Source organism: Otolemur garnettii, unplaced genomic scaffold (assembly GCF_000181295.1).
Source record: "Otolemur garnettii isolate 467f Iridium unplaced genomic scaffold, OtoGar3 scaffold00158, whole genome shotgun sequence".
Classification (NCBI taxonomy): Eukaryota; Metazoa; Chordata; class Mammalia; order Primates; family Galagidae; genus Otolemur; species Otolemur garnettii.
This window is the reverse complement of record NW_003852553.1, coordinates 1,632,177-1,641,780: the sequence shown is the minus strand read 5'-3', so window position 1 is coordinate 1,641,780 and position 9,604 is coordinate 1,632,177. Positions and strand designations below refer to the sequence as shown.

The 9,604-nt window shown below is 38.1% G+C and overlaps 1 pseudogene; it reads left to right on the top strand.

The window, feature by feature from the left end:
• The first annotated feature begins 2,293 nt into the window (after window positions 1-2,293).
• On the top strand, window positions 2,294-2,524 carry LOC100955385 (annotated as a pseudogene).
• Window positions 2,525-9,604: the final 7,080 nt, after the last annotated feature.

The window sequence follows — 9,604 nt, the reverse complement described above, 5'->3', positions numbered from 1 at the left end:
ATAGAAACAAAAAGAGAGTTATCAATGACTCTCAAGACGTTTATTTTTCTGTTAATAATTATATATGTGTATACATATATATATCTCACTAGATCAAGAGTCATTCTATTTTATTTATTGGTGCATGTATCAACAGCAAATCACATATATCCATTCGAGAATAATTTTATCTAATCAGTATAATTTTAAGCAAATTTTTGTTTACTTTATTCCCTAGAAGCAACTGATTTGTAGCAGCCAGCTATCTTCAACTGGACCCATTATGTGGAAAGAACACAATCTGGAACCTGATAATACTAATGCTGCAAACTCATGCAACTCATTCAACCTCTCTAGACCTCTGTTTCCACAGCTTTACAATAAGGATTCAAACATCCACCCTAATCCCTCATTGTCCTTCCCTGTAATTAAGAATAGATGTAAATAATTTATAACTACTAAAGGTATATATGAGTTCTGGTCAACTAATATTTGTCTTATCTTTTTTCTTTTGGTCAGATGTGGAAAGATAAATGAACACTATTTTCTTCACTTGTAGAAGATAAAACTGGCTCTCTACATTATCTTTTTCTATTAAAAACCTAAGCATGCATGGGTGTGCACATATGCAGATATACGTGTGTATGTAATGATAGGGAAAAAAGAGGTTAGAACTGTAAGATGAAGCAGAAACAAACACAAAACCACTGAGATCAATATCATTAGGAATCTTGGTATTGGAACCAACTAGCTATGTGGCCTTGTATAAATCAAGTCCTCTCTTGAGGCCTAGCTTTTTTCACCCACTAAATGAACACGTTAGACTAGATCAGTGGTTCTCAAGCTTCCTAATGCCATGACCCACAGGTTGAGAACCGCTGGACTAGATCATCTCTAGCATCTCAACTTTCAATGATCTAGTAGGGATGGCCAACCATTTTTCTTCTCTGCTGAATATTGGAAAAAGAAGAGTTATTTTGAGCCACACATTAAATACACAAACACTAATGAAAAGTAATGAGCAAAAAAACAAAACAAAACAGCAAACATGTTATCCAATGCCACAGATGAGCAAAATAGTCCTCAAATAAACTGCATGCAGCCCAAAGGCTGCAGGTTGGACACCCCTGATACTGTTTTCTCCAAGTCAGACTTGACAAAGTGGTTGTATCTGCTATACAATGATGGTTCAAAAGTAATGGGAAGCCAGTCCACACTTTATCTATACTGTAACATAAGGTAACTGCTTGCTGGGACAAGGTGGGCCTTTATGGTTCCATAGTGGACCAGGAGTGGTGGCAAGGTAAGTGTAACCAAGGAAAAAAGTGGGAAAGGAAGATGAGCCACAAGGCTATGACACATGCTACTGACAATTTCTACCATGATTTGTAGTTTTCAAATATTTATACCAATAATATCCATCTTGGCAGCTCCATGAGAGTGAGATCATGATATTTACTATTATATCCCATGACTGGCATAGCCAAGGCCTGGCACATAGACTTAGCAGATGCTTATTATAAAAACAGATAAATGAAATATCTCATTTCATCCAGTAATCAGATGTGGTTTCCCTATATTCAGTTAAGAAAAGTGAAATTCAGAAGACATATGTGAATGTCTAGGGTCACCTGGCTACTAATCAGAAGAGTTATAACTTGATGTTGCCTTCCACCTTGGAAAGCCATGCTTGCTCCTTATGTCATCATCCACAGGATTATAGACTATAAAGCCCCAAATTTTTTGCAGCTCCTTCCACCAAGAAGTTGACTCTTTTTCTCTACCCATCAAATTCCAAGCTTGGTCACTTGACTTGTTTTGGCTAAAGAAACATTGCAAATATGATGTAAAAAGAGGCTTGAAAAATCCATGCTCATTTGGAGCTTGCCAGTTTTTGCTGCTGAAAATATTTCCACTACCATGTGACAAAGCCCAGGAAGGCCTAATGGAGAATGCGAGACTCTGTGGGAAAAAAGGCTCTAAGGATCCCAACGATGCCAGCCATCTCCACTGAGGCTCCAGAGTTGGGTATCCTAGGCTGTCAAGTCTTAGCTGAGCCAGCTCAGAGCAGAAGGCACAGAATCTTAAGCAAATGAACAATTGGTGTTTTAAGCCTCCAAATTTGGGGATGATTTGTTCCACACCAAGAGCTAATTGATACAAACATCATTCCACCATTAGTGCTTCTAATGTTTCATGGTTACCATTACTTTATGCTAAACTACCCTGATTTTTCACACTTAGAACATTGAGAAGTCATAACGGAAGTGTAGGGGATGGTCCCAGACATCGTCACCAAGCTGGAACCAGGGAGATGGCTGAGACTGACCCCAAGGCAGTGCAGAATGTCACCTCAATGGTGCAGACACTCCTGAAGCAGATATAAGATAAATTTCAGACCATGTCTGACCGGATCATTGGAAGAATTGATAATATGAGTAGTCACATTGATGATCTGGAGAAAAACATTACAGACCTCATGACACAGGCTGGAGTGGAAGACCTGGAAGGTGAAAGCAAGATACTGGCCACACAAAAGAGTTGAAGGTTGCTAACTTACACTGAAATCTGGACGACCCTTTTTTCCAAGTCAACAGAAGATTGAATGGCTTTTTGCAACTAACTACTATGTGTAGATAGGTTTTATATTATTAAATGTGTGTTCTTATCACATACTATATGGTTAGTTTTTAGAGTGATTTACCCCCTAGTTGCTTCAACATGGTATCTTCATATCTCAGACCTTGGCCAGTTGTGCTAGTAATTATTAAACACTAAACCTTTCGCAGTTCCTAAAAAAAAAACAACATTGAGAGAAGTCAATTTGTTACTGAGATTTCTATCCTCAGTAGGTTCTTGGTCTCAGGGATTCAAGGAATGAACCCACAACCACAGATCAGTGGTAAGATAGGATTTTATTAGAAAGCAATACAGAAGAAGTAAAAAGCACCAGAGCTTCTGGCAGGGGGAAAGACCAAGTGGGGAGTCTCTATATGGGTTCTTTATTTAGGGGTATTAGGTCTTGAGAATTACACTTTCCAGGATTTGTAAATGAAAACATGTTCTCAACATTAATGAGTATTAGGGACAAATGAATGAATGCAGCCCCTCCAGCTCAGGGCAAATGGTCAGAGTGTACCCTTCATCAACTTGCCCAAGCCTTGTCCAGCCTTGAGTGGGGGAACCCTGTATCAATCCCTCATGCAAGCACACATGCACACAACTAGAACTTACACCAATGTACACAGATGCTTGTGCAGCCTTAGAATTAACATGAGCTTTTTATAAAACTTTTTTTAAGTACATGAAAGTGGCTTGAAGTGGCTAAGGATTTCAAGTATTGCTATAGTTTTAGTTTTCTGCCAAATAATGGCTGTCTGCTTGCAGCAATGTTGACTGGCTTTGTGAAAAAATCTGGAGTAGGTAAGCAAAGAAAGGAGATGGTGAAACAATTAGGAGGAATAAGGATTTCTCACCTGGGGAGTCTGGCCATTCTCAGATCCCAGGCTTGACCATGGGGCCACAGTCTCGCTGCCTCTGCCAACTGCAGTCTATAATCAATTTGAGGCATTTCATCCAGGCAGGCAGGCACAAAGGACACTGCCCACCACCCCAGTAGGTCAGCAATGTATGTGTGTGGGGATGCCAGCTGACTGGCCAGCAGTAAGTATTCAAAATCCAAGGTTATAGCAAACAAAGTTCATCTCTTCCCAAAGCCTGGTGTCCCTTGGATTGGCACCACCATGTCTTCTCTGGCTTTTCAATGTGGAGTTGGCAGCTACCAAGTAGCAGGAGGTCAATCTCATAGCTACTGTTCTTGCCGCCTTCCTTAGGCCTGTCAGTCAGGTTATTTCTATATTCTGGTCAAAGTCACATACATCTACCTTTCACCAATCATGAGAGGCCTGGTAACTCACTCACTGGGACAATAGAGGTGTTTTTTTGTTTTGTTTTGTTTTAAAAAAAAACACCTCCTGGAATGAATAAAACAAAATCCAACTAAAAGTGCTAAAGCCTGGCTGAAGGAGCTGAACTACACAACGATGACAGACCCATGTAAGATACCACGCAGAAGACCTGATAGCCCCTGAATCATGCCTGGCACAAAGAAGGCGCTTGATAAGTATTTGTTGAATGAATGAATGTAAAGTAGCCCAGCTACACAGAATTTCATGTCTACTCTCAGGTTGTAAGCAATACAAATGTGTTGGGCCCTCCTTGCTGAAGCCTGACTTTCTTTTCAAGGCTAACTTAGACCCTCAGAAAGAGAGGCACTCCCGGCCACATCTTAACTGTCAGCGCAAATGCTTTCTGATTACTTTAGAGACAGAGATGTAGGCCAGCAGCACTCGTCTTCAAGTGACTTTGGCCCAGATAAAATCAAATAAATTGGAGTCCTCCATCTCAACTAAATTGTTTGGTAGAATCAACTTTACATGCTATGGCAGGAGCTGACTTACAATTCCCTGCCTCAAAATGAAGGTTTACATGTATGTTCATTTATTTATGGCTCATCTCCTCGCACAGAAGGTTTAAGACAGCAACGGAAAAATATCAAATGCAGCCTTCTGTTTTCAAACTAACGAGCATGGAAAGGAAGGAAGCTTTTTTTCCCCAGTGTTTTCCCGGCAGCCTCTTTTGACCCACACTTGGCGTTCTGTGTAATGTACATGTGCAAGAGATTGCAATGGTTGGAAGGTCATGTGGTGTCAGCCCAGCCCACCACAGGGATGTGAACCTCCAGGCAAACTGCAGCTGAGCTTCTGGCCAAATGAGGTTGTGAATGGGAATGTCAATTCCAGAGAATGTATGTTTTCTGGTTTTACAATACAATTTGGGGAGATGAGAGATGGTGTCATTACAAATTCAATAGAGTTCAGGGGAGGGGACAGGAAAGGAGGAAAGTGTGAGTAGTGTTTGCAAATTTATCAGCTCTAATTCTCTGCAACTCTGTCTTTGTACAATCAAGTGTAATAATAGGTAGTTTCCAAGGAAATATTCCCAATAATTTCCGTTTAACAATTGTACATTTGTAAGTTATCTACAGATCCACTGGAAGAAGGGTAGGTAGGACAGATGATCCCCTCAGGCAAGCCTGATGATAAAAAATTGCCTTAAAGAGGTTGCCTAGGTGATTCAGAAGAATAACCAGGACTGTAAAGATGACAGGAAGCAAGAAGGGGGCAGAAGACATATACAAACACTGAGCCTAGCAATGGTGGCAGCAGCTCAGCTAGGAGTGGGTTCAGAATCCAGACACTAACTGTTCCCTAGTGAGGCTCATTTGGAATTGGTTGATTTTTCTCCCTTTAATATGAAAAATGTTCGAATATACAGAAAAGTTGAAGAAATTTTACAGTAAACACCCATATACCCTCAAACCAGATTCTATAATTAATATTTTGCAACAGTTGCTTTATTACATTTCCATCCCTTTATCCATCCTGCTGCCTATCTTATTTTGGGATGCGTTTTGAAGTGAGTTGCAAGCATCAGTTCACTTTCCCACACACACATCTGCATGCATATCATTAACTAAAGTTCAATACTTGTTTATGGCATTTTTTTCCTCTTGAGATTAAATTTATAAATGATGAAACACACACACATGCATCTTAAATATGCTATTTGATGAATTCTGACAAAGGCACCAAACTAGGTAGCCAAACCCCCATCGAGATAAAGAATATGGCCATTACCCAGAAAGTTTCCTCGTGTTGCTTCCCAGTAAATCTCTACCACTAACCCTCAGAGACAACCACTGTTCTGATTTTTCTACCATAGATTAGTTCTATGAATTCTAGAGAGTCATTAAATAAAATCATACTGTATTCATTCTTGTGCAAAGTTGCTATCACTCAACCCAACACTTTTACAATTTATCCATGCTGTTATATATATCAGTATCTCATTCCTTCTTATTGCTTAATAGTATTCCATCATATTAAATATCACAGTTTGTTGATCTATTTACCCAGTGGTGAATATTTTGGGTTTTTCTAGTTTTGTTTTGTTTTGCTACCATGAATAATTTTGGACTAATGGAAATATATGAGTTGACAGGTTTAAGTGGAACAGACTTGTCAAATTATACATCCTATTTCCCACTATCACGTGATGAACCCTGAAGTAGTCGACTTTGTTAAGTGGCAGTTTCAAGTTGAAATCCAAAAGAATCTACACTTAATCTAACTTGCATCCAACAGTATATGTATATCAATTTTATTGTCTCATAAGGTAAGAGACAAAAATAGAAATCATTTACATAAATGGGAATAATCAATATTTAATGCCATCTGGGGCCTGGAGGGTACAGGGAGGAAATACACATCTTTTGATCTCTGAGTGCTGTCTTCACCAGGAGGAAAAGTTATTCCCTGCTATGCTTCTCATTTCCTCTACCAGGACAGATTTTTGGGAAGGAAGGAGGTCCACCTAAATCCAAGCTAAACTCAAGTCCATAATGTCCATGAGGCCCAGTTCTCCAATTGCTAATGGAAGGAACCTCTTCTGTCCTTTCAAAAATACATAAAGTACCTTTGTCATCTCTGTACCCTTACTTCTATCTCTCCTCAACCCATTGCAGTCCCACTGCCAATTTCAGCACAGTGTGAAAATGAGCATTGTGATATTTCCACTGGATTTGGCATCCACTGGGGATTTTGTTTTATTTTGCTTTCCAAGAAATAGAACATGTTGTCATAGTTAAATTGGCAGCATTATTTTTTAGTGGTTTATACAATAATGGTGTGTCTTACAATCAATGACATCCTAGATTCAATAAAATTAGAAGAGTGATAATAAGTAACTTTTGTTGCATACTCCCTACATGGGAGACATGGTATTTTGCATGTATTAATTCCACTTAATCATTATAAAAATTATTTCACATTTATAAACATAATGTACAGAGGGTTATATAGTAATTATTTAAGACCATACAGCTAGTAATTATACAAATGAAGTTTTAAACCCAAACTATAGAGTCAACTTGCATAAACACTAAATTCTAAAACTCAAGCTATGCTATTTACTTGAAAGTAACCATCTTCTGTGTGAAAAAATGGATGACCATAATTCTGAAAATAAAATGGAAAATACTGTCTCTCTTGACTCAGGGCAAAGGGTTGGAAAACAATATTTCAGGCAAATGGAAATAAGAGAACAGTGAAAATCACCTCTTATTTGCAAATTAACTGGGCTTGAGACTAACAAAAGAAAGACAAAGATGGGCACTATATACTGGTCAGGAGAACAATACAATAAGGAGACATTTCAATCCTACATATCTTTGCACTCAATTTAAATGTTCCCAGATATATAAAATGAACTCTAATTGATCTGAACAATATGATATCCTGTAACATCATAATAACTGGGGACTTCAATACCCCTCTGACAGAACTGGACAGATCCTCCAAGCAGAAACCAAACAAAGAAGCAATGGACTTAAACACAACTTTAGAACAAAGGGGCTTAGCTGACATATATAGAACATTTCACCCCAATAATACTGAGTATGAGTTTTTCTTATTAATTCATGGATTCTTCTCCAAAATTAATTGTATCTTAGGACACAAATCAAATCTCAGCAAATTTAAAAGAATAGAAATTATATCTTGTATCTTTCATATCAGAACAGAGTAAAAGTAGAACTCAACTCCAGCAAAACGTTCATCCTGGCTCGGCGCCTGTGGCTCAAGTGGCTAAGGCACCAGCCACATACACCTAAGGTGGTGGGTTTGAATCCAGCCCAGACCTGCCAAACAACAATGACAGCTGCATCCAAAATATAGCTGGGCGTTGTGGCAGGCACCTGTGGTCCCAGCTACTTGGGAGGCGGAGGCAGGAGACTCACTTGAGCCCAGGAGTTGGAGATTGCTGTGAGCTGTGAAGCCACGGCACTCTACCCAGGGGGATAGCTTGAGGCTCTGTCTCAAAAAAAAAAAAAAAAACCTTTCATCCTCACACAAAGTCATGAAAACTAAACAACCTTATGCTGAACAACAGCTGAGTCAAGGAGGAGATAAATAAGGAAATCATTAGATTTATCAAAAAATGAAAAGCTACAAGTTACCAAAACCTGTGGGATACTGCAAAGGCAGTCCTACAAGGAAATTTATTGCATTAAATGCTCACATCCACAAAACAGAAAGAGTGCAAGTCAACAACCTAATGAACCATTTCAAGAAACTGAAAGGAAGGGCACTAATCTGAAACCTAGAAGAAGAAAAGAAATAACCCAAATTACATCAGAATTAAATGAAATCAAGAGCAAAAGAACCATTTGAGAGGTTAGCAAAACAAAAAGTTGGTTCTTTGGAAGGATTAATAAAATCAATAAACTCCTGACCAGATTAATTAGAAACAGAAAAGCAAGATCTCTAATAACCTCAATTAGAAACAAAAATGAGGAAATAACAACAGATACCACAGAGGCACAGAAAATCATCACTGATAACTACAAAAAACTCCATGCCAAGAAATTTGAAAGTGTGGAGAAAATTGACCAATGCCTGGTATCACACCATCTCCCTAAACTCAACCATAAAGAATTACAACTCTTAAACAGACCAATATCAAGCACCAAAATTACAATGATAAAAGAAACTTGCAACCAAAAAGTCCAGGACCAGATGGTTTTACCCTGGAATTCTACCAAACCTTCAAAGAGGAACTCATACCTATATGGAAAAACCTATTGCAAAACAATGAAAAGGAAGAAACACTCCCTAATTCCTTCTATGAAGGAATAACCCTGATACCAAAACTAGGAGAGGATATAACTATAGACCAATATCATTAATGAATATTGATGCAAAACTACTCAGTAAAATCCTAGCAAACAGAATACAGCTACACATAAAAAAAAAAATCATACATTGTGATCAGATGGGCTTTATACCAGAGATGCAAGGTTGGTTCAACATACACAAATCCATAAATATAATTCACCACATAAATAGAAGCAAAAACAAAGACCACATGATCTTCTCAATAAATGCAGAAAAAGCACTTGAGAAAATTCAGTATCCCTTTCTGACAAGAGCATTTAAGAAAACAGACATAGATGAAACATTTCTTAAACTGATAGAATCCATCTATGACAAACTTACAACCAATATCATACTGAATGGAGTAAAATTGAAAGCATTTTCACTTTGAACTAGAACCAGACAAGGATGTCCATTATCACCACTACTATTTAACATAGTGCTGGAAGTCCTAGCCAATGCAATCAGGCAAGAGAAGAAGATAAAGAGTATTCAAATGGGGAAAGAAGAGGTCAAATTCTCTTTGCTGATATATGATCTCATACTTAGAAACTCCAGGGCCTCAACCACAAGATTCCTAGAAATGGTCAAGCAATACAATAATGTCTCAGTATATAAAATAAATTTCCAAAAATAAGTAGCTTTCATATATGCCAGTAACAGCCAGGCTAATAATATACAATCTTTAAGAAATCTTATCACAATCTCTTATTTAAAAAATTTAATGGCATCCTGCCAAATATGTATCTTTTTTCAAATTTCAGAATATTACAGGGGTACACACATTTATGTTACATAATTTGCTTTTGTATATTTTAAGTCAAAGTTACAAGTATGCCCCTTCACCCAGA